At 38.5% G+C, this 25,234-nt stretch overlaps 1 protein-coding gene and 1 pseudogene across 2 annotated transcripts in view; both read left to right on the forward strand.

The window, feature by feature from the left end:
- MLLT3 (MLLT3 super elongation complex subunit) overlaps positions 1 to 25,234 on the forward strand; it is a 142,556-nt gene that overhangs the window by 8,858 nt on the left and 108,464 nt on the right. The gene's annotated exons all lie outside the window — the stretch shown is intronic.
- On the forward strand, positions 17,070 to 17,189 carry LOC134400974 (U2 spliceosomal RNA; annotated as a pseudogene).

The following is a 25,234-nucleotide window of genomic DNA, read 5'->3' on the forward strand; positions in this document are numbered from 1 at the left end:
CAGCTTTGAGAGGGACATATGTGACGAAAAAGCAGTAGTTATATGATATAAATAAAAACAATTTTACCCTTCACAGACTTTACAGAAAAGAACAACATTCATATTGTTAGAAAAGAGTCATCTATTTATTTATTTATTACATTCATAGCCTGCCTTCTTTCCTCCTTAAGGAACCCAAGGTAGTGTATATAATCCCCCTACTCTCCATTTTATTCTCAAAACAACAACCCTATTAAGTGAAAACCCTGCATTGTGGTTTAACTATGATTTGTTAACCACAAACAACCCAGAGTTCACACCTCAACAGCAAACCATGGGTTTTCTTCTTGGATTGTTCATGGTTAACAAACCATAGTTAAACCATAGCACAGGGTTCACATGTTACGACAGCCCATACACAATCCATACTGTGGTGACTGTTAAGTGTGAACCAGTCTGAAAGCAACAAATTCAAACTTGGGTTTCATACAACTTCACATACTAGAAACTCAAGTTTGGCTGTAACTCTATACACCCAGCAGGCAACCCAGGTTTTCTGTAATTTAATGTGTCAAAATATATAAAAAAAGGTTGACTCAGTTCAAACATTGTACTGTACCATGGTTTGTAGTAACTCCAGTCTAGAACCTGCACTGTGGTTTGACCTTTCAACAAACATTCAGGCCAACTGCTTTCTTTTTCCATCTTCTCAAAAAACCTGTTTTTATGCAAAGGCCATAATGATGCATTGTCAATTCAGGCATTATCTCAAACCATAATTAAGGTTTGTTAACCATGGTTTGGTGTGATGTCTGTCCTTGTTTGAGGAAATGTTAAGTGTTCTTTGAGTGTTTGTTTGTTTTTAAAGTGGAAGCCTTCCTATAAGAAAATGTTGTGGTAAAGTCACTGGGTCTAGTGACTCTGAAAGCAGTGATGTAAGCCTGAGGAACACTAGAAATAACCGTATAGGAGTTAAAATTAATTTTTATTATTAATCTATTTAATACACTCTGTGATCCTTTTTTGGCTAAAGAGTGGGGTAAATACAAGAAACAAACAAATAAATAAATACAATTGTGTATCCGCTGTAAACATATTGTCCTGTTTAGCAAATATGCTCTGTGATTGCTTTAGTGTGGTCCCTGGGTTTTGTCTTCTGGATTGCTTTGGTAGTATGGAATTCACTTTGGGAGGAGGCTTCATTTGGTAGATGAGTTCATGTTGGTCTGGTTATGTTAAAAGGAATCCAAGCAGAAGTGGTTGTGAAGGCGCAAGTTCTTCAGCCAGGCTTTCTGGATTTCCAACAAAGAACTATAAAACAACCACCAGGCCATTCAGCCCACATTGTAAAATACTTAATTCTAGCTGGATCAAGGCATAGCTAATAGTTTTAATGTAAGTGATGGATTGGCAAACTTCCATGTTGGTATGTCCTAATTTTTAAAGGATAACAAAGAACTCATGCATCTTCTTGTTGGAGCTAATTTTTTGGGTGATGCATCCACCTATCAGTTTATGCAAATATTTTAATAGATAGTATGGAAAAGAGTTATTGTGTCTTTGTGAAAACTTTAGCTTTTTCCTAAATTAACATTAGTGATTTCCAGTGATTTAAAGGTTGAAATGTTCTAATCATTTTGAAAAGAAGCAAATCGTTATGAGAACTACTTATGTTGTTAGTTCTGGACCTTCTCTCTGTGTGTGTCCTGCATAGAGATATGAAGGCTTTGGAACTCCCCCTGCCTGGAAAAAATAGGAAAAACAGGGGGGAAATCCTTTTTTTTCAGAGGACTGTTTTTGTTTTTTCAAAAAAATTAAACAGCTATGCTATGGATTATGAAATACTTTCTTTTAGAATTTAAGTCAAGGTATCTGTGTATTGTTACCCAGCCTTTACTTCCCCAAAAATGATTTCTAAAAACTATGGGCTCATCTACACCTATGAGCCTTCCGGGAGGGAGGGGGGAAGACCCTGGGCTTTCTGGCTTCCGGGATCCACCCCCAGTGTCCAAATGGCAGTGTGACATCCTGAATTAAGGAGGGATGTTGTGGGCACCTTTTTTTTTCATGGAACAGAGATGGGAGCGCAATTGTGCTCCACTGCAAAGTAAGTTTAACCCCCCCTCAAAAAAACTTGCAACTGCTCCCCACTTGCAATGGGCACGGACTGCCCCCATGCAGCTCCATGCTCGTTTCCAGAGCCCCAATACTCATGGGGAAGAAAGGGCGACCTGTGACCATTCGCCACACCAGCTGCGGTCCTCAGGGGTGTCCCAGGACTGTGGAAAAACCAGGAAATCCACGGTCCCAGTTATCCCTTGGAAAGTCTTTGGTTGTCCCTACTTGACCCCGGGATCCCCTGTGCATCATTTGGATGTACAGGGATGACCTAGAGACGCCCTGGGATATATGCATAGTGTAGACATGCCCTACGTAATAAGAACATGTTTACAGAGAGATTAAAGACGTAAAATGCATAGAAATAATGAAGCCATGAGAAAGAATGTTTTTATTAGCCCTCTGTAAGATTCCCAACATAGTTAGTTCTTTCATTCCTTATTAAAATTATTGATCTAAAGTATATTTTACTGATAGACATTTATACTCGGTTTTCCAGTATGCATTCTTGATAGTTTGGGTTTTGTTCTATAGTGTGCTGTACTTCTGTTACTATAGCAGTCATTTAATGTAGTTCTAATCTATTGAGATAATAATTACAAATGTATTAACTGAGTTTACTTTCAAGACTTAAAATACAGTGATAACTTTATGAGCAAACTAAGTTATGCATACAATAACTTCAGGAACAGAAAGGCTGCTTTATATTCCTAAAGCAGACATCCAGAACTTGGTGCCCTCCAGATGTTTTGGACTATAGTGCCTAGCATTCCTGACCTTTGGTCATGCTGCCTGAGGCTGATGGGAGCTGAAGCCGAAAATATCTGGATGGCACCAGGTTGGGGAAGGCTGTTTTAAAGCAATAAAGTGAGCTTTGATCTGTAGATTGCTTGAGGAAAAAAAAGTTTTGCTAATTTTTCATTTTTTTCAAAATTTCCATTTTTCTGGGGTGGGTGGGGTGGGTGGGTTCTATGGCCTCAAAATTCTGCAGTAACCAGACGTGATCATGCTATCAAAACTTTTCAACCTAATATTGACAGTTCTTTCTGTTGACAGATGTTTGTGCTTGCACGTACAATACATGTACACCCATGTGTATTAAATGTGTAAATGAAATGCTGGCCACTGTTTTTAAAACTGGTGCAAATATAATATAATTTCAAACCAATAATAGCATTTGTATGTACTAGGCATACAAATAACCTAGTTATTTGTTTTTATCTCAATTTTAGAATTTGTGTAAACCGCCCAGAGAGCCCTGGCTATGGGAACGGTATATAAGTGTAATAAATAAATAAATAAATAAATAAATAACCACAGCTGCAGGCTGGAATTAGTCCTGGTTTTACTGACGGTTGGACATGAAGTCCCACATGCACCAGTGCCAGCAGCAGTTTGTAGATCCTTGCAGTACTTTCACTGTTAAACATGTTGTTCAAGGGATTCATCGTTCTAAAATATTTGTTAGGCTTTTCTGTAAACTTGTGCACCTGATTTGTGACATGTGGCCCTTGCTTCATTTCTTGGTGAAGATAGTAATTTGCATGCTACTTGCACATTAAAAAATATGATTGACTGGCAATCCTTTTTTAAAAAAGGTCCCGGTAGTAATGACTCCTTACTGAAGAAAATTATGCTTGAACAGAATGAAAATTTTAAAGAAAATAACGTAAGACCTTCTTTCATATTTAGTGATTATTATGTCCCAGTTGCCACAGCATCGTCTAGTTTCTCAACCAGGTGCCCACCAGATATTTTGGAGTACAATTTCCAACAGTCCCAGCCACCATGGTCATGGATTATGGAAACTGTAACCAAAACATCTGGAGGGCACCATGCTGGAGAAGGCAGCCCTAATCAATTTACATAGTTGGGGACTACATTTCCAGAAGGACATTGGGGGATTAGAACAGATTCAGAGGAGGGCAGCAAAGATGATACAGGGACTTGAGAACATGCCCTATGAGGACAGGTTGAAGGAACTTGGGATGTTCAGTCTGCAGAAAAGAAGACTGAGACATGTTAACAGTGTTTAGGTACATAAAAGGGTGCCACAGGGAAGATGGTGAAAAACTATTTTCCATTTCCATAGAAATTAGGACCTGAAATAATGGCTATAACAGCTACCTAGATTTTGATTAAAAATAAGGAAATCTTTCATGATGGTAAGGTCTGTACAACAGTGGAACAGTCTACCTATGGAGGTTGTGAGTTCTCCATCTTTGGAGGTTTTTAAGAAGGAGCTGGACAGCCATCTCATGGATGCTTAATTGGTTTTCCTGAACATTGCAAAAGGTTGGACTAGATGATCCTTGTGGTCCCTTGCAACTCCACAATTCTGTGATTCTAGTTCACATGTCATGAGAACAGGGGTGCAGGGGGAGCTTTGCACAGCATTTGATTATCCAGGAGCACTAAATTGTGGCCATAGAATGATGTAAGTTGGGCACTTCAAACTTATGCCCAGTTTCAAGAACTTAACTCTAATTTTCAAAAGGTACTAAGAAAGCTGAAGCTCTGTTCTATGTCTAAACCAATTCTTCCTATCTTTTGCAATGCACATCTTTTATTAGGTTATCTAAAATCAAGAGATGTAAATGTATTGTACCATGGCAATATTTCATGTGTTCCTTTAAGGATATATCTTGAATCTTGAATCTTTATTGCTTGTTAGCCAACTAGGCCATTCGCAAACAAATAAAATAGTGGCAAAATAACGTATTAACATAATAACATAATAGCATATCCATACTCCATCATACCACAATCAGAAGAATAATACAAGCTAATAATATAAAACTGATAGTAGGCTCAATTGCAGTACCAGTACTGGCCTGCAAGTAATCTCAGATTAGTAAAATTTAATCCTATATGGCAAACAGAAGCTTCCGTACCTCCAGCGCCCGCTGTACAAATTTTGCAGTCCTGAACGATATATAATGATCAGAGCCTAACAATAATATCTGAGTTACATTTTTAGGTGACATGTGGTTGAACCCGGGAATCAGGAGCACAAGGTATTGCTTCCTCAGCTCGACATACACTGGACACTCAACTAGAAAGTGTGTCATGTCCTCAGTTTTGGGGCAGCTGGCTGGGCAGTCAGCTTTAGTGTGTGGATGGGTCCTGTAACGCGCTTTCACCTCCATTAACTGGAGTGAATTTAACCTGCACCGGGTAAATAACCATCTCAACTCATGTGAGGTAACAGAAGTTAAGTATAAAGGGGCTTTTCCCGGGGCAGTAATTATACTTTTGTATATCGTATTTGAATGGCTCGCTTTGATGACAGCCAATGATGATTGTATTTCACAATCGTAGTCTTCTTGAGATCTCCTCTTTAGCCCCATCAAACCCTCTTGTAAGGAGATAAACTTATGAGCAGCCCAATTTGGCTACGGAATGACTCATCTTTTCTGCCCATGAATCTTTCCCCATATACTCGTGTGTGGCCATAACCAGTGGAGAAACCAACTGGAACAGTATCTTTAGCCAGAAGGTGATTGCTGCTTTTAGAGCTAACATTTGAATTGAGTGACACGCTGATTCCAGCCGGACAATATCTTTGGATGTTGATCTGGGGACCCCAAGCGCTCTGGTTAAAAATTTATGTTGCTCAATCGCTAATGGTGCAATGTCTGCATGGGCCCATACAGGCGCCCCATACAGGATCTGTGGGAGTAATTTAGCTTTAAACAGTTCTATTAGGGGAGCTGTCATCTTCCCCCCCAGGCCCAGCTGCAAAATGGAAGATAGCATTTGCAGTTACATTGGCTGATAAAGCTGTTACTTTTAGGTGCTCAGACCAAGATCCCGAACTCTGGACTGTTATTCCTAAGTATTTGTATTTATTCACCTGGTCGAGCTGGCGGTTGTCAATCTGCCAACGGTATATCTTCCTTTCCCCCCAAAAAGTAAGATTTTGGTTTTATAAGGATATATTTAAGCAACAACTATGTGAAAAATGGATCATAAATTTATCCTGTTTGTACTGTACTATTAAATGTAAAATATCTGTAAATATCTGATGGCGACATTAACAACTTTTAGTAGACGTTCTTTGTCTGGCAAAATAATTCTACAAATCAGGCAGTATAGTAAAAGTTAACACAGCACACAAATTATGTTGTCAAGCAAACAGTCTATGGAATAATGCTGTTTTAATTTCAGCAAATGGAATGGATGATTAAATAGCGATGATCTAGTTTTTAAGAAGCAGAGTAGTGTGTCAAATCACTTGCAGTCTCCTCTTCCTCGCCCCCTCACTCTTTTTGTATATGCAGTAAAGGAGAGTTAATAGCTGCTGTTGTTGCTCAAGATTCCTGCAAAATAAATAGTTAAACTATACTAGTGTGAGCAAAACGTGTTCTGAGGTTGTTTTCTGCTCATAGTGATGTGAGCTGTAGATATGCAGAAGTTATTGATAGTATAAACATTCAGCGCAGTAATCAAGTCAGCGTGAGTTCTAATTTAAATTGTGCTGCACTAGTATAAGAAACCTCTAGCTCGATGCCAATAGTATGGGTTTTCCAGGGAATCCTGTTGTCACACCAGCTAATGCTATTGCCATTGAACTAGAGACTTCTTATGGTAGAGCAATGTAATTTACATCAGCGCTCAGATTGACTTGGATATTGTCGACAAGGTGTTTGGAGTACATACATCAGCCTTCCCCAACCTGGTCCCTTCCAGATGCTTTGGATGACAACTCCCAATATCCCTGACCATTGGCCATACTGGCTGGAGCTGATGGGAGTTGTCCAAAACACCTGGAGGGAGCCAGGTTAAGGAAGACTGGAATCCATGCATGTGCATTCATTTTCATCATCATACTTAGCAACCTCTATGAAATCTTGATCATTTTAGATACTACAAGACCAAATAAATGAGACACTCAAAATCATAACTTTAACGTAACTTGTTAAATTATAACTTTTAACATGAAATTAAGGCTGAGATGTTGATATTTTTTACACCCTATATTTTAACCCTACAGCTTACCTTGTTGCTCAGCCACTTGGACAATCTTGCGAAATCGCTGTAACAGCTGCAGTTTCAACCATGCCTTTGGTAAAGCTGGACATATCCTCTGACAGCCACTTCCCTTTAGTCCTCAGCAAGGTAGCATGGGCTGAGTCCCCAACGTACATAGCACCAACGCTGTGGGATGAGGAAGGCCGCAGGTGCCCGCAGCATCATGGTGGTAGGGAGAGAACCACTTGGGGTGGCTCCCAGGTAATGGCCAAGTCCTCCCTCTCCTTCCCAACCCCATTATCACAGTGGCCTGTGATGTAAGTGGCCACCTCAGGCCTCCTTCCCCTCTCCCCTCCTGCCCTGGGAGGCTTTAGTGCTGCCTTGTGCATGACTGCCTTGTCTAGTACAGTCCCTTCCCTGTCTTTGCGTGCAAGAGAGGGAAGGGACTGCACTACCCTGTCCTCATCTTTAACTCCATCTTTAAAAAAAAATAATACTGTGTACTAGGGAGTTCATAGCATGTGTACACAAAAGTTCCCCTCGTCCTCTGAAGACCTGCTTCCTTACTATACGTTATTCAGGGATCTGAGCAACACTGGGAAAAACAGCTAGTATAACATAAAACACAAAAACAACATGAACATTTAAAATATTAAAAAAGTAGAGACCAATTAAAACAACCAATTAAAATTACAAGTTGAATGTTTTCCTAAAATGGAAAGGACTTCACTAGCTTCTAGGAGGTTTGGAAGTTCGTTAAGGGTATTCTGAATGAGGCATTGTAGAGTAGTACGGTACTTTCCAAAGGCTGCTTCCATAATGCACAGTGTCTTCTATCAGTTTTGCTGGTGTGCTAGGTGTAGTCCTACCTGGACAGAGATAGAATGGGTTTGTGATTTATTTTCTAGAATACTGTGATGCAACGGATGTGAGCCTGCCCTTGAAGCTGATTTGGAAACTGTAGTTAATTCAGAATGCAGCCACTAGATTACAAACTAATTCTGAGTGTTATGATCATATTATCCTAGTGCTGCACCACTTGCCTGGGCTCCTGGTCTGTTTCTGGGCTCAATTCAAAGTGCTAATTTGAACCTCTTTAAAATACCTTTATGGCATAGTTGAAGGAATATATAGGGTTTTCAGTGTGTGCCTCTGCCATGTTAGCTAAGGCAGGTGGGAGAGGACCTTCTCAGGTACAGTGCCCCAATTAGAGTATACTCTCTGTAGAGAAGCCCGCCTGGCACCTCTCAACTAAACTAATGGGATTCAGAACTTTGTTTGGATTGTGCCCAAAGTTCATTGAACATTTCCCAGACTAGAGATAGAAAGTAGGCTATTAAGTTTCTTTTAGGTTGAGAGGATTTGTTCTAGTAGAAGCAGTTGAAAGGTTTTATAGCTGAGGCAGCATTTCTTAGTGGTGGGGTCTAATTGAGAACTTCACTAAAAACTGTGGCAGTGAGTTCTATAAACCCAAGCCTGAATTTTACATCTGTAGTCCTTTTATAAAGGTCTTATTATTATATAGTTTATGAAATCATTTGTGGGGTGTAAAGGCTGGGTATCAGCATACCTTAATATTTTATTCATCATTCTAAAATAAAGTATTTCAAAATCCAAAGCTGTTCAGTTTTTTAAATTTGTCGGAGGAAAAGCAAAAATAGTCCTGGGGTAGGACAATGGGGGGGGGGGAATCTGTTTTCTCCCTGATTTTTTTCTGTTTCCACCTCCTCCAGACCTTCACAACTCTATTCCAGGACATTTTCAGTTTTGAAATTAATTTCACATCATCAGACAGAAAATATTGACAAAAATACTTGCTGAACATTTGGATATAACCTGGCTGTTTTGGTTTTATTTAGCTTTCATTTTATGCTGTTTTAACCTTTCACTGCTTAAAAAGAATAAATACAGATTAGAGTATATAGCTTCTCTTAGACAACTGAAACTTTGAAAAACTATTTAGCAAAAGTAAAACTTCAAATGAAAATGGTATCCCCATGTGATTTTGAATGAATTAATATTAGAAACAAGAAAAATATATTTGGACAACTGTACATGACGCTAAAAAGACACCTAGATTTTATATAAGCTTATAAAATATTTCTCTAACCTAATACACTACCATGTGAGAGAAAGGAAATAGGGAAGACTGACTGTGAAAAATGAGGTCATCAGTATGTTCCAGAGAAAAATGAGGGAAGTATTTTTCTGTTGTTTCTGTCATTTTTAGATGTTATATGTCACAGTAACAGGAAAATACTTCCAGACAAGATTGTTTTAAAGTAGATTTACACTTTAAAGGTTAGCAAGAAATTTTGAAGCACTTCTGCAGTGGAAACTGTCAAACATGCAACAGAAAGGTTACAGTTTTAGGTTACAAGTACACAGCTGAGAGAAGTTCTATGTGACCCAACTATATAGGTTTGTGCGTAGGTTCCCTGCTATCAGAAAGATTCACTCAAGTGGTTGGATCATTTAGGGAGCAATCCTATACATGTTTAGACAGAACGTCCTACAACTCCCAGCATTCCCCAGCTAGGCATGCTGACTGGAGGATGCTGGGACTTGTAGGACTTTTTTCAGTCTAAACATTCATAGGATTTCACCCTTATTTTTTCTACAAGCTGGTAGTGTCTGGGAGGTGCTCACAAATTGCTGGTCCTGTATAGCTGAGAGGACATCTAAAAGGGTACTTCATAAGTAACAGAGTGAATAGGAAATTGACACAGGACAGTGTAAAGAGCAGCGAAGCGAAGTATGGAAGAATTATTGATGAGTAAAAATAACCAGTAAGAACAAGGAAAACAATCAGCCATATCAACTGGCATGCCTTAGGTCTGGGCTGTTATTTCTTCATTGGTATAAAACCACAAATGGTAAAAAATCCTTTACCATTTTTTGTCACCACAGATTTTTTTTTAGAAAGTATACTCACTTTTACTTTTTATAATGCAAAATTTTCAGAGGGCTACAATCCTGTATATTTGGGGCTTGTTGCATATTTGGAGTATGGCTTTAAATGGAGGCATTGGGAAGCAAAATCCGAAAGAGCTTTTTTATTTATACTTTTATATGTGATGGGATGTAAACAGTTACCTTATGTTTGACCAATGGCTTCGGTACATTGGTGTACCGAGAGAGAACTTTTGACTCTTTAAACAAATGGGATATTTCCTAAAACTATCTAACAAATGTGAAGACACTCTGAATCTTCAGAAGACACTTCATCCTCGAGGGTATTTTCCCCCCAGTATGATGACGATGTGTATATTGTGTTTACAGTATATTTGTTATGTTGAATTACTTTTGTATTGAGTATTTAATTGTGCTTTCTTATTGTTACTGTCGGTTTTATCCAATTGTTTGTTGGTTAGTAGTTGTTTGTTTAAAGACAAACAACATTTCAGCATTCTATTTATGTTATGATTTTTTGCTCTATCAATTTCTTTTAGTGTGGATCATGCAGCAGGTTGGATAAAATAGATTTTTAATAATTAATTTAATAATTTTATTAGGAGAAACATCAGTTTCTATCAAGTGTTCTTTAGAATTGCTTAGTTCAAACTGATATCTTCATGTAATATAAACTTGTAATGTAATATAAACAAAAGAAAGTCTAGCTTGTTAAGCCAGCAAAACTCGAAGGTTTGTTGTTGTCTTGTTTAGCAATTGATCAGCATTTCTTTTGAACCATGATTCCTGGTTCACATAAAATGACAAGCTAGGAATCGGCTAAAGTGAAAATGAATTCTAATTTATTCCTTCTCTCGGTCATGTGGGAGCAGCAGGGGAGGGGTTATGACCAGGCAGAGGCTTCACCAGGCTCTTTTCTGCTTGTGCATTTAGTGCTAAACCATGTTTTAGAGTTGTGTGTGAACACTCCAAGGGAGCCCAAGCAGAAATCCTTAAATGCCGCAATTGCTCCCTCAAGCAGATATGAATGCTGTAGCGTAAAAAGCTTGTGGACTGCATGACCAGAAATGGTGGCTAATACTCTTGGGTAGTAAAATGGTTATATATAGTTGCAAAAAAGAAAGAAAGATACTTTTTAAAAAATACTGCTTCATATGTTATTTCTGGTATGTACAGGTTAATTGGGGGTTTTCTTTCCTAAACTTTGGGCACTCTAAAAAAAGGAAAAGAAAAATGCCTTTTCCCTCTGCATCCATTTATGTGTCCTCCCCGCACCCCCAGCTATTTAGCAGTATTCCAAGACTAGTAAAAGAGGATGGCTTTGAAGCCTTGTAGGCAAGCTGGGATATCAAAGGAGGTTATAGGAATTTCGGCAGTAATTGTTTTATGGCTTGTCAGAAATGGGCCTATTTGTATAGGTAGCGTACAACTTATATGAGAGTTGACAATTTGGTGCCATTTATATCCGCCATAAAAAGAGAAAAGAAAAAGTTAAAGGAGCAGAGGAACTAAGCTGTAAATGCAAATTGTTTTGCTTTCTTTCTCCTCAAAGGAGAGTAAAGGAAGCTGTGTATAGGAAGCATTTTATTGAAGGGGCTTTAATAGGGGCCTGTCTCCTCCTCAATCTGTCCTAATATTGTACTCTTCCTATAAAACCACAAACCCTTCTGCTGCTTTGTGCTTTTACAATAAAATCATAGCACTACAATATGCACTGACATGTGAAACTTAAGGAGTCAGAAATGGATGTAATGTTAAAGTTCTCTCTCTCATACACACACACGCCGAATACCCTGCATATACTTGTCTCTGTCTTCTGAAAAGAATTTTGGACTTTTAATTATACAATGGACGTGTGCTATGTTGAAGCTCTTTAAACTTTTGATCCAAGTACAGTCGCCTATATATTTTTCTGACTAATACATACACACAAAATAACATACACTTGTACACACTCCTTTTATATATTGTATAAATTGCATTTTTATTCTTCCATTAGGAATTGAGTTCCCACATAAGCAGTTTTACTGTAGATGATCCATAAGCATATCGGTTGTAGACTAATAATTATGATTAGTGAATACCTTTGTTTGTTTAGTGATCTAGATTTATTATGATGATTATGTTCTTCTTTTTGTTGCCTTTATTTTAACTTTAGTTTGAAAGAAAATAAAATTTCATGAGAAAAAATAATGAAAATAGCTTGGAAGGCATTATATTAATAATCATTCAGTCTTTCAAATGGGTATGCTATGAAGAACATTTTACCAAATGTCAAGATTAAGGAGCACTTCCTGCTCTAAAAATGAGTTTAAAGATGGCTGACTATCCAAATGGCCAAGAGCTTAGCTTCCTTTGATGCAGCATTTGGGTATGTTTGTGGGATGTTACAAACACTGAGAGAGATGTTTAATAAATCCATGATAGACTCACAACTCATGTTTTGTTTGCTGTGTTTTTTCAACTGGCTATTAAATCTGGTGGAGAGGGAGAATGTGTGAACAAAGTAGAAGACATGCAACCTCAGGAGGTTTTTGTCAAACATAGCAACAAGAAAGTCAGACAAGAGTAAGAAGACCACTGGAATCATTAATTAAAGGACAAAACTTCTAATGGACTGCAAATGTTTACAAACTACTATCAAAATTCTTCCAGAAACAATGTATTGTTGTTGGAGGCTGTTTACTATTTATTTGTACAATGCCTAGAAGCCACATGCTAGACATAGTATGTGCACAGAAAGTGAGATTCTTATTTTCAAAATGTAGATCAGATGAACAAGACAATGATAAAAAAAACATTTATGTAGAGCTTGTGCTATATGAAATTTTGTTTGTCAGAACTGCAACTGAGCCAATCCCACCCACCCTCCAAATTAGTGCCAAATTTCCCTCTAAATCCATCCTTTTTTCCTTGCATTCAAATAATTATTGGATGATTCGCTTACCATTCACAGTCAAATAGCTCATTGAGGGAGTTAACAATACAGAAATTCAAGTGATCACCAGATCTTTTCCTGAGAACTTGCCTTCATGGACTGTAGTGACATGGCTAGTCAAAGTGGGGGACAATTGAGGATGCGCAGTGAAGGTATAGTACTTGAGTTTTGAAGTTCAGCATACTGATTTCAGTAAGATGCTATCCAGACCCTCATTAGTACTTAAGATTTGAGTATTGATGTACAAATCGGACAAAATGATTTGAATACATTCAGCATCTTTCTGTGTTGTTTTTGATGCATTAGCAATCTGAGTCATTGGTGACTTAAAGCTTTACCCAAACTAAACAAAAATCAGCTCCCTTTCATTCAAAATATCACTAAAACAACAAAATCCTGTAACTCCTATAATTATTTTGTATTCTCTGGTTCATCTTTGTGTTCAGTCTACATTCCTGAAAAGAGAAGGTTAAAGGAAATAAGGCAGTAAATCATCTAGCTCCCATCTAAGTTCAAAATTCCTGTTTTAAAATCTCATTTTAAAGATATTAGGTCCTAGCACAGGGGATTTGAGTTGTTGCTGGATCTTCCGTTTCAGCTATGAAAAACAAATCAATTCATCTGAATTGACAAAAGAGAATAATTAATGATATCACTCTTGGGTACAGTAAATAAGATCTGTAAATCAATCAGATAATATGTTGTGACTTTGAGGTTATTGGAAATAAAGCACTTTGATAATCTGACACACCATATTAAGGAAAACAAATACGTTACTGGAAAGTCATTTTCACAACACTTTGATTCCAGTTTTTAAGAGCCAAGCACTGAAAAAATGCATACAACATAAGCAAATAGGTTCACTTAAGGGCCCAATCCAGAAATTCCATTGCATGCATAGAGTTGCTAAGTATATTTTAATAACACAACAAATGCACAATCTATGGAGAGGACCTAGAAATAAAACAAGTAGTTATTGTTTTCCTGGTCCTCAGTCATAATGATTTTGTTTGCACATAACACTAACCCATGGTTATTTAACCCATCATTTGTTGCCCTACCCAAGGTTTGTCTAGCAGACAGTTGAACAAACCATGGTTTGTTTTCTCAGTCCCTGTTTGTTTGTTTCCTCCTTTGCCCATTCTCTCACTGTATCCCAAAAACCTTTGTGATGATATAGTATTGGAATGTAGAGTGTCTGGTTTTTTTCTACCACTCTTATCAGCCTTTTCTGTAGCCTAGTGAAACAAGCCATGAACAACCTATGGTTCTGGGTTCATACATAATGCCCCATAGGTTAAATGACCCATAGTTCACAACTCAACAACAAACCATATATTCTCTTTCTGGGTTGTTTGTGGTTAACAAACGATGGTTTATTAGTGCAGCTGCATTCACACATCACGACGACCCAAAATTCAACAACCCATCAGTTAAATAAACCATGGGTTAATGTTATATGCTAATCATGTCAATGTCTTATCCTTTTGCTCTTCATTCTTAATGAATGAGAGCCAGTGTGGTGTAGTGGCTAGAGTATTGGACTGGGAGTCAGGAAATCTGGGTTCTAGTTTCCACTTGACCATGGAAGCTCACTGGGTGACTTTGGGCAGGTCACAGACTCTCAGCCCAACAGGGTTGTTGTTGTGAGGATAAAATGGAGAGTAGGATGATTATATATGCTTTATATATTATATTATATATCTCTAGGAACAGGTGCAGCTGGCACACTAGCTTGAACTGTGCAAATGCACTCCTGGTCACTGCTAAAACTTGGGCATGAATCGAGGAGTACACCCAAGCTGCGAACCTGTGTCGTCAGGGGGAGTGTAACCCCATCCAGCACAAGCTGAATCCCTATTCCCTGATCTGCCTTTCGACTGACCAGGAGCACCTCTGACTTATCTTGATTAAGCTTCAATTTGTTTGTCCTCATCCAGTCCATTACTGCCAACAGACACTGGTTTAGCATTGAAATAGCTTCCTTGGAATCAGATGAAAAGGAAAAATAGGGTTGGGTGTCATCAGTGTACTGGTGGCACTGCACCCCAAAACTCTGGATAACTTCTCCAAATGGTTTCATGTATTTGTTAATAGCATGGGGAATAAAACGGAACCCTGAGGGACTCCACAGACCAAAGCCAAGGAGGCAAACAGAAGTCCCCCTGCACCACCTTCTGGGTCCATCCCTCCAGGAAGGGATGGAGCCACTATAAAACAGTGCCTCCAAGTCCCATCCCAGTGAGGCGGCCCAGAAGGATACCATGCTCAATGGTATTGAACACCACTGAGAGGTACAGCAGAACCAACAGGGACACACTTCTCCTGTCCAGTTCCCGGTGTAGGTCATCCACCAAGGCGATGAAAGCATAAACAGGTCTGAAGCCAGATTGAAATGAATCTAGATAATCTGTCTCATCCAGGAATCCCTGGAGTTGGAAGGTCACTACACACTCCAATAGTTTGTCCAGAAATGGAATGTTGGAGACTAGCCGGTAATTGTCTAATACATTGGGGTTCAAGGAGGGAATCCTGCCTTGGCAGAAGAAGGCATTAACCACTCCACTTACCCACTCGGCCAGTCCCCCTCTGGCTATTTTCATGAGCCAGGAAGGGCAAGGATCTAGCATAAATGTGGTGGCTCTTACCACTCCAAGGATTCCTGTCCACATCCTCAGGCTGTACAAATTGAAAAGTATCTAGTAACACTGGACAAGCTTTACCAAATGCACTTGTGGTCAAAGGACAATTTTCCCCATTACAAAGATGTGTATCTGTGGCTGTTTTAAGTCAGGGGTGCAAACTGCATTACTATTTACTTGTGCACCAAACTATATGTGTGATGCGCCATCTGAGGTTTCTGTTGTATTCTGTCAGTATAAAAGTATGCTGGATCTCTTGCATAACATGACAAGATGCAGTTCTTGGCTCACAGATGTAGTCATGTAATTCACTTCTTGTACTTTGATGGAAGTTCAAAGTCTACTTCTTTCCCGCTGATTGCCTGTTAATGCCTTTGATCAAGGATGCTTTTGCCCATTTTCAAAACAGGCCAGTTTGCCAAAAGCTTTTGCACAATTAATTTAAACTAGAATGTTTTTCAGAATCTGGAAATTTCAATAAGCATCTTTTAATGTCAGCATTTTGGCATTTGGTTCCAGTGTCCTTGGCATTTTCTTTGTTTTGTATTGAATTGATGTAGCATTTAGCCATCTCTATTTGCAGGTCACTCGTGAGCGCAAAATGAAGGGATTGATTTTAAATGCAGGGTGGGGTGGTGGTGGCACTGGCCAAAGTAGAGTGCAGACCAACTCCACTTAAATATCTGAAAGAGTTTTTATTTTATTTTTCGGCTTGTTTTTATTGTAGAAAATTGTGGCCCTGTTTTTACATGTTAACATAGGAACAGAGGAAGTTGCCTTATACTAAGTCAGACCCTTGGCCTATCTATCCCAGTATTGTTGACACAGATAGGCAGCAGCTCTCAGGGGTTTCAAGCAGGAGTTTTTCCTGCCTACTTGGAGATGCTGGTGACTGAAGTCAGGATCTTCTGCGTGCAAAGCATGTGCTCTCCCACTGAGCTACGGTCTCTCCCCCACGTAACCAGAAACTGTGATGAAATTCCTTCTTGTTGCTCTGACACATTGCTAGTATTTGAGGCATAGATAAATATCATACATTTCTCTACTTAAGAATGCTTTAACATAGGTAATTACCATTCCAATTTAATAGGTGTGGAAACTGGCTGGGAGAATATTGGGGAACTCAGGCCAGTCAGTGAGCCTGTTCAGACAACATGCTAAGCCATGGTTAGGCCACTAACCCCTTTGCAGCAAATGGTAAGTGAGTGTGTTTAAACTGTGGTTATGTAGCCACCATGGTTAGGAATGGTTCACACGACACTCTAAGCCATAAAGTTTAGCTCAAAATGCTTATCCACCATGGCTTAGCATGTTGTCTAAACAGGGTCAAAGCATGATTTAGATTTGAATGCACATTTCCAAGTTCTACACCAATAATCTTGTTTGTTTATTTGTTGTTTCAACCATCATGGTCATATCAGCTTTAAGCCCACAAAAACTCTACAATGCAAAGAAGTAAAATACAAAAAGATACTAAAAAGGTTTTTATTAGAAGGTACCCATGAAAGGCTTCTTGGCCTTTTGGCTAAGATCAAGTGTAGTATCTGTTCTTATCAGTTTAATATCTGATATGTCCCCTATTTGAGGACTATATATTAAATGGATTTTTGGAAATAATAATCTTTTCAATAATGCATACTTACTCTTGCAACTTAGTCTCAAAATTAAAAAAGAAGAGAAAAAGAGACTAAATACTTATCTGAAGAGTTTGAAACCGTTACAGAGTTGTTCACTTAAACAGCCATTTGTAGTTCACTGAAACCTTTAATGTTGCAAAACAGCCTTAGTACCAAATAATAATAAAAATCATATTTATGGAGAATACAAGTTTAACAGTGTGATCCTACGCACCTTTATGTGAAAGTAAGTCCAGTTGTGTTCAATGGGATTTTCAACTGTATTATTTACTGAAAGAATTGCTGCCTGGCTCTCATTTGCTAGTGGACATGAATATGGATACAAGTTTTAGACATGAATCCTCTGTTTAAAAAAATGTATGACAGGATGCAGGAAATTGTATATAAATTTTGTAAACTGCCCTAGGAATTTTATTGAAGAGTCGGTTATAATTTCTTTAAATAATAATTACTTGGAAATCTTAAATAATACCAAGGAAACATTTAATACAATCTTTGTTTGCAGCTGTGAATATGTCTGACAAGAAGGAAATTGTCTTGATAAAAATTATCATATATCTTTTTGTTCTGATCACCTGAGGCAAAGATGAGCTGTTAGAAATGTGATGTGGTATTGTGTGCATGTGGGAAGTTAAGTGTAATAATTTCCCCCTTAAACTTCCCCTTTATTTCCATATAATGAATTAATCAGCAACTTCTTGTTGTTGTTTTAAAAAGTATTGAGTGTGTAGCATTTATTGGATTGATTAAAGAGGCCTGGCAGGCATTTCAGCTGTTTCATTTATAAGTCTACTAGCTGATATACCCAGCGTTGCTCCGGCCCCCTAAGATATATGTCTGCGAGGTAATCGTCATAAAGTAATAGGCCAGTGCTAGGCCTGTGAGTTGAGCAGGCCATGGAGAGCGGCGGCTTTAAGGCAGCCCTGGCTTGCATCGGGGGTGAGAAAGAGAGAGAAAAAGAAAAGAATTTAATTCATTTTAAAGTTACCTCACAGGCCTAGCACCAGCCTATCTTGCGGAGTTGTCATGAGGGTGAGAGAGGAGGAAAAGAAACAAATTTAATTTAATTAGGAATGGTTGATAGCTGAGGCTAGAATGGAATAGTAGGTGGGGTTAGTGGCAGTTGGAGAAAGTCAGGTACAAGGAGAATAAAACCGTTAGTGAGAGGTCATGAAAGTTGGGAGCGGTATTAGGATTGAGAGATGGTAATCAGGTTTGCACGTAGTGACCTGGTTTGCTAACCCATGCTTTATTTAAAATCAGCCACTCTACATACCAATACTATACCTTCCAGCATGCCTTTGGCAGCCGGCAGGTACCCATGTCCTCTGAGACATCCTTTTGTTGCCGATGCTGCCCCTCAAGGAGTAGCATCACCAAGGAGGGGAGGTAAGTAGCTGTCAGTGGACGAGTCCAGCTCCAGCCAATCCTACTGGGACTGCCTTGGCCTGCGCTTCTCACCCACCAAGTGCTCCATCAGGAGCCTGTACTGAAGGGCCAAGGCTGGGCCGGGCACTTCCCCCCTTCATTGGGTCTGTTTCTGGGCCTCTTAAGGGCGAAGGCTGTGCGTTTGATTCCCCCAGATTCCGAGAAAATAGCAATATCAGGATGGAGTTGCCTTTGAGCAAGTTTGGCCCCTCAAAGTCACACTGTTGTATCTAGTTATGATTTTTAAAACCACACAGAGGGTGGGAGGAGGCACTGCAAATGGATGCAGCCCATTTATGTGGGTTGTTTCCTTTTATGTGGAATTTGGTTGACTGCTCGAGTCCAACCTTAGAAGTCAGGGTTGTGAAAGACACGCAGTGGCAACCCATCTATGCACTCACAATGGCTGCCAGAGGCCAGTAAATCTGGCCTCCTGCTCAAGGCATGCTGGGAGTTCTGTCCAAGGCATGCTGGGAGTTGGAGTAAAACTTGTTTTTTATTAAATTCTTTTAAAAATACTTAAACCCCCAAATTCTGTGTTTTTAGATTTTTCTGGTACATTGTACAACCAGACCTATCAGCATGCCAAATTTCAAGTTTCTAACTCATCTGGAAAGTGGGTAAAGATTTCCAGACATTCGTCGTACACACATACTTTCCCCTTTATAGGTAGAGATGCTTTTTAAATCTCTTTGACTGCCAACTAGGCTGCTACGGTAGTACAAAGGCATATGGCTGCAATCCAGGAAACTTGATTGTCCAGCTCAATGATGATTTAAAGAGAAGCTGTCAATTGATTGGCTAAAACACTGGCCTACTTTTCTGTGTATTTGCCTTTGATGTCCTGTAATTTTCTGGTTTTCTACTTACACATCAATACTTTATAGTACGTTTTGGAGGAGAGAGTAATGACCCTGCAACTTCAGCATTCCCTTTGATACGTAAACAAAAGATTTTCTCTTCTGAGTCCAAAAATGGTCTGAAGGCACATGATTCAATTTCATCTCTGAATCTAGCAACATCTTCACCTGGCCAGTACTTGGGTGCGAAAATTGCATGGCTGAAGAACTCCGTGGGTGAGCTTGCTAGGAGAAGGCTGGAATGCACACCTTGTTTTATGAAAGTGGTTGCTGTTCAGGGATGTAGTGCTGATCTATGGCTTTGGGTTCAAATGAGCTGAACCATGGATTTGCTAGGTGTAAAGTTGTTTATCTCACAACCTCTTGTTTCTCATTTGTAAATGGCTTATTATTCTGAAGACACAGGCAACAATGACAGAATGTTGACAATGTGCAACAATGACAATGACAGAAATATAGTGCATAAACAGAGCTTTATGGGTGCTATTAGTAGTTTGTCTGCCCCATGTTGCCTCCTTTGTGGGGAACCAAGGCAATTATTAGCAACGCAAACATAAAGAATAATAGCTGCCTGCTGAACATGCTATAGAAATTGGTTGTTACATTATTATGGACCACTCACGTGGTATTTATTTATATTTATTTATTTACTAATTGCATTTATATACCGCCCCATAGCTGAAGCTCTCTGGGTGGTTTACAAAAGTAATAGATATTTGGAATACTCATGCAAACTGGTACGATGAAGCTGGTATTTATTTGCAATCTTTGAGTTTTGAAATTAACTGCTAGTTTCTTGTGCTAGTAGTTTTTTTGACAAGTTCACACTTCATTGTAGTATGGAAAAGAGGCTTCTTCCTTGGTTGTGAACAGGAATTACTACAGTCATATTTGCAGACTCTTTATCTCTCTCTTTCCAGTGTAGTATTTTCTTACAAGTTTTGCTTGGCACTGTGGCGAGCTGATGGCAGTGATAGCTAGTTCCGTCGTTTTCTGGATTAACGTAGAGCACAACATTGCCTTCTGGCATCCAGAAAGTTGAAAGGGTTTGTCTATCCTCTGGATAAGAAAGAGCCTGGTACAGCCCTACTTGCTGCTTTCCCCGCTTTGATCTTAGCATGACCTTCATTCAATTGTGGAAATATAACTAAAGTTGATGTCCAGTCATTCCTAGTTGTGCTGTGTGCTTTTATGGCTTTTTGCTAAACCTTGCTTTAGTGAGTTTTTTATGGCTTTAGATATCCCCCTTTCCCCCAAATTCTGTTTGAAAGTTAGAATCATAGAATCATAGAATAGCAGAGTTGGAAGGGGCCTACAAGGCCATCGAGTCCAACCCCCTGCTCAATGCAGGAATCCACCCTAAAGCATCCCTGACAGATGGTTGTCCAGCTGCCTCTTGAGAAAGCCATCATTGTGCAGTGCCATTTTACATATGTCTGGTAGTAAAATATCTCCAAACAGATCCCTCTAGCCATTTTACAGGGCAACAAATTAAAGGAAAACTATCCTAGCTGCTTGCTTCTCTCTCTCTCTCTCATTTACATCAAATTCTTTACTTGAAAATCATCTTTTGATCCACAGAAAGATTCTAAAAGTATTAGTTAACAATAAAAAGGCTTCACAGTTGAAGTTAATTTACAGTTTAGCCTCTTTGTGCTTCTTCTACCTACTATTCCATATTTGATTGGGCTTGAGATTTAACAGATTTCTGTGACTGAACAATGATTTAAAAGGTTGTAGTTACTGCTTGTTGGCTTTTGACATTTTTGTTTGCAATTTGGGATTTATACTATATTTATTGAAACTGTGGTTTTATTATGTTTGTAAGCTACCTACAAAAGGCATTGCCCTATAAGGTGGCCTAAACATTATTTAAATGACTACCCGAAATAAGTAAAAAGTAAGTTGAGAGACATGTCTTAGAAATGGGAAGATCCTTTTATCTGTATTTACAGAATATTAGTTGTTCTAAAACAATTACATCATTTATGTTCTGTGTAGCTGCATTTAGATCACCTCCTTGTCTCTATACCACAGGATTCTTCTTCCTTTGCAATTTAACGACATAAACTCACTTTCCACATTGTGTTTCAAAATCCTAAGATTTCTTGTATAGTTGAAAGGCATATATCTGTATCTACTTCAGATATAAGTATTCCAGGTCACTCTGGAGGTCCATTTGCACAGATCTATCTTATATAATTCTTCCTAGTTTTGTTATATATAAAGACTGGGTTCAGACAGCACGATAACCAATGGTGGTTTAAATAATTGACTGTTGGTTATTTAACTTACCTTGGGTTATCAAATTGTCTGGCTGGAGTTTTTTAACGAGCAGTTGGTTATTTTGCACAAATAACCAACACTGTGCAGGTTTGGCTATCTGAACCACTGTTGGTTATCATGTCGTGTGGAAGACTATTATTTCCTTGGCCACCATTGGTTATTTTATCAGACACAGAGTCTCAAGGCAAGAGTGCACTAGTCCAGACAGCAGGATAGATTTCTGGCAGCAATGGCTGATGGGATACTAGCGGGAGGACTGAGGGGGAAGATAAGGCGGGGCATGAGTGAGTCAACTCAGCATGAGCTAATAGTCAACCCAATGCTGATCCTAATCCACAGCACAGTTGATTATTATCATGTTGCATGGGGAGTGCTCCCTAGATAAACAATTATCAAGTTGATTATTACCCCACTGTTGACTGTTGTTTTGTCTGAACACAGTCAAATGGTTCTTGCCAAAGTGGATGAGATCGGAAGCATCCCTGAATAGGCAACAGTTGGCTTTCTGTGACATACGCTATGCCAGTGATGGCTTCCAGTTCCAGTCTGCTTGACTTCAGTGCGAGAGAACTTAGTGGAATTAGAAAAAAATATTTTATGTTACTTTCAGGTTTTCTGACTTCGGAATGAGATAGTGCTTTACAAAACAACAACAACAACTTGGAATCATAGAAAAGGATTTCTATGTGTGAGGAAACATGTTTTTCACAAACCTCTCCTAATTAGCCATGTTTGTATTAATGGAGAATATTTCAAGGTACCATCTGCTTTAAGGCAGATGTTTTAAAGGCATATTCACAGCTGTGAAAGGTGTTGGTGTTCTTGCTACTGTATCCAACTGTATTTCATTCAGCTGACCTAAAATACACTACCATTATCACTCCAGTTTAAATTCACTTTCAATTAATGTGAGGACAAATTCTTCCAAAATGATGGAACTGCAGGAAAAGACTCTTGAAGTAATTAGAAATAATAACAGATTAGATTAAATGGTGAAGAAATAGTGGAGTAAAACAGATATTCTAATACTGCCCAAACACTATGCACTGCATTGTTGAGATGTTTCATATGATGGGCAGCATATACAATAATTGGTGAATTTAGCCAGTTAAAAGCCATGATTTCAATTTACAGTCAGATCTTGTATCCATGAGGTTTAAATCCATGGTGCATTTATATTGTAACATTGCCCATTCAATGTACTATAAATTATGGCAATACAAAGAGCATTAGGATATGGTGCAGATACCTGCCACTGAAAACACACTCTTTTTTGAACTAATTCTGCCCTTAAGTATGCAGCTCTGGTCTCCCTAATTAGAAATTTTAAGCCCTGTTTTTAAGGTCAAATCCTTTAATTTTTCAGCTACAGCTGTGAAAGTCTGAAAAAGTCTGAAATAGAAACCTTATACTTAAGGTTTCTCTTTGTATGATTTAGGGAACTCTGACATTTATCACACATAGTGTAATCTTTGTAGGTGTATCAATTATAGTTCAGTTATAAATAGGACAAGGTTTCCCATTCATTCATTCTTGCTTCTTGAGGTAATTGACTGGTATTGACATATTTCAGCATTGACTGTAATTTACTAAATGCAACTCCCTAGGAATTTTATAGGTTCATTTTTATAACTGAAACATGCTAATGGACTCGTAAAATACAGTAAGCTTAAACAGTTTCTTTTGAATGAACTATAGTCTCTAGAAATGTCAAAACTATCAAGGAGTAAAACTTTATATTGTTTGATATATATCATTTAGACATACTAGAAGCTTTAGAACAAAATTGTGTGCATATTGGATGCAGGAAAACAATAGATAACTGTATAATGAAGGTCTGCATAGTAACTAGAGCAGCACCCAAGGGATACTATTTTAGCTATTGGACAATTCTGAGTTAAGTGCTTGTGGTTTTAAGTAGTTTCTATTACGCCACTATAGTTAGTGCAAAAAACAATTTCAGAGTTATTATAGTGGCTGAGTTATGAGGACTGGAAATCTCTATTTCAGATCTCACCTGAGCCTTAATTCTTATCCTCCCCACAAACTCATGAGGTGTCTCTAGGCAAGCCACTGTTCTCTCAGCTCCCCGCCCATAAAATGGGGTTCATACTGATGTCTCTTACAGGGCTGTTGTAAGAATTGCTGTTCTCATTTATATTAAGTGCTTTGAATGCTTGAGATCTGCTATATAAATTCTGATCTTCATCATCATCTCATCATTCCAAGGGGGAACTGTGGGAGAAGTCTTGTGGGGAAATGTATTTTGATTGAGAGTTTTTTATTTTTCTGTGAATATTGTAAACTTCAGAAAATTTAGCTGTAGGCCACCCACTCCATTGATTCTGTGCATATCACATACCACAATAGAGTAACTTGTATGCTTTTGTGGTATGTGCTGAATGCTGGCATTGCACTGAACTAAAACATGATGAGGAAAAACTCTTTCTCTAGTATCTCCACTCCAGATAAAGAGTATTTTTCTCAATTACATAAATAATCCATTTCAACTTGTTATCTTATACAGTGTATAGTCAAGTGACTGAGGTAGGTCCAAATAATATTTTTTTCATGCCCCTCTCCTCTCTTCTACTTGCATACTCAGAGAATAGAATAAAGCAATAATCAATACAATCATAAAATAAGCAATATTACTCTTAGTTATAAACTCTAAGCTATAATAATACTAAAGTCAGGCAGCAGTAAAAAATTAGCAGATGAAACAGGTAAGCAGATTGTCAGTATTGAATTGCCTTCCTATATTTCGAAGAAGCAGAAATAGCAGATCAATTAGTGACTTGTGCATCCTTTGTTATGTTTCTGGTGCAACGTTAAGGTCACCATACCTAAAAAAGGATATTGTAAAATTGGGAAAAGTGCAACTAAAATGATCAAGGGGCTGGAGTAACTCCCCTATGAGGAAATGTTATAACAGTTGGGATTGTTTAGCTTAGAAAAGAGGCAAATTAGGGAATACATAATAGAGGTGTACAAAATAATGTATGGTGTGGAGTAAGTGGTTAAGGAGACATTTTTCTCCCTCTCTCATAATATTTATTTACAATTTATTTACAGTATTTATAAACCGCTCCCCATTGAAAATTTCAGAGCGGTGTAATACTAAATAATACTAAAAGTCAGTGTCATCCTGTGAAGCTGATTAGTGGGAGATTCAGGACAAATAAAAAAAGTACTTCTTCATCCAGTGCATGGTCGAACTATGGAATTCACTTCCACAAGTTTGTCCTGCCACTTTGGATGACAGGACAAGCTGAGGTTAATTTAAAAGGAGAGTGGAAGTTCAGATATGCTCCTCTCCCAACGGCGTGAGGGAACAGGGGAGTGCACAAGTCTGGGGGTGGCTAAGCTTATTGCCATCATGATAAACCAGTTTATTGTGATGTCTGAACTCAGCCTCTTGTTTCCAGGCGAAACATGTGCTGGAGATACCAAAGCAGC

This window comes from Elgaria multicarinata, chromosome 6, assembly GCF_023053635.1.
Source record: "Elgaria multicarinata webbii isolate HBS135686 ecotype San Diego chromosome 6, rElgMul1.1.pri, whole genome shotgun sequence".
In the NCBI taxonomy this organism is placed as follows: Eukaryota; Metazoa; Chordata; class Lepidosauria; order Squamata; family Anguidae; genus Elgaria; species Elgaria multicarinata.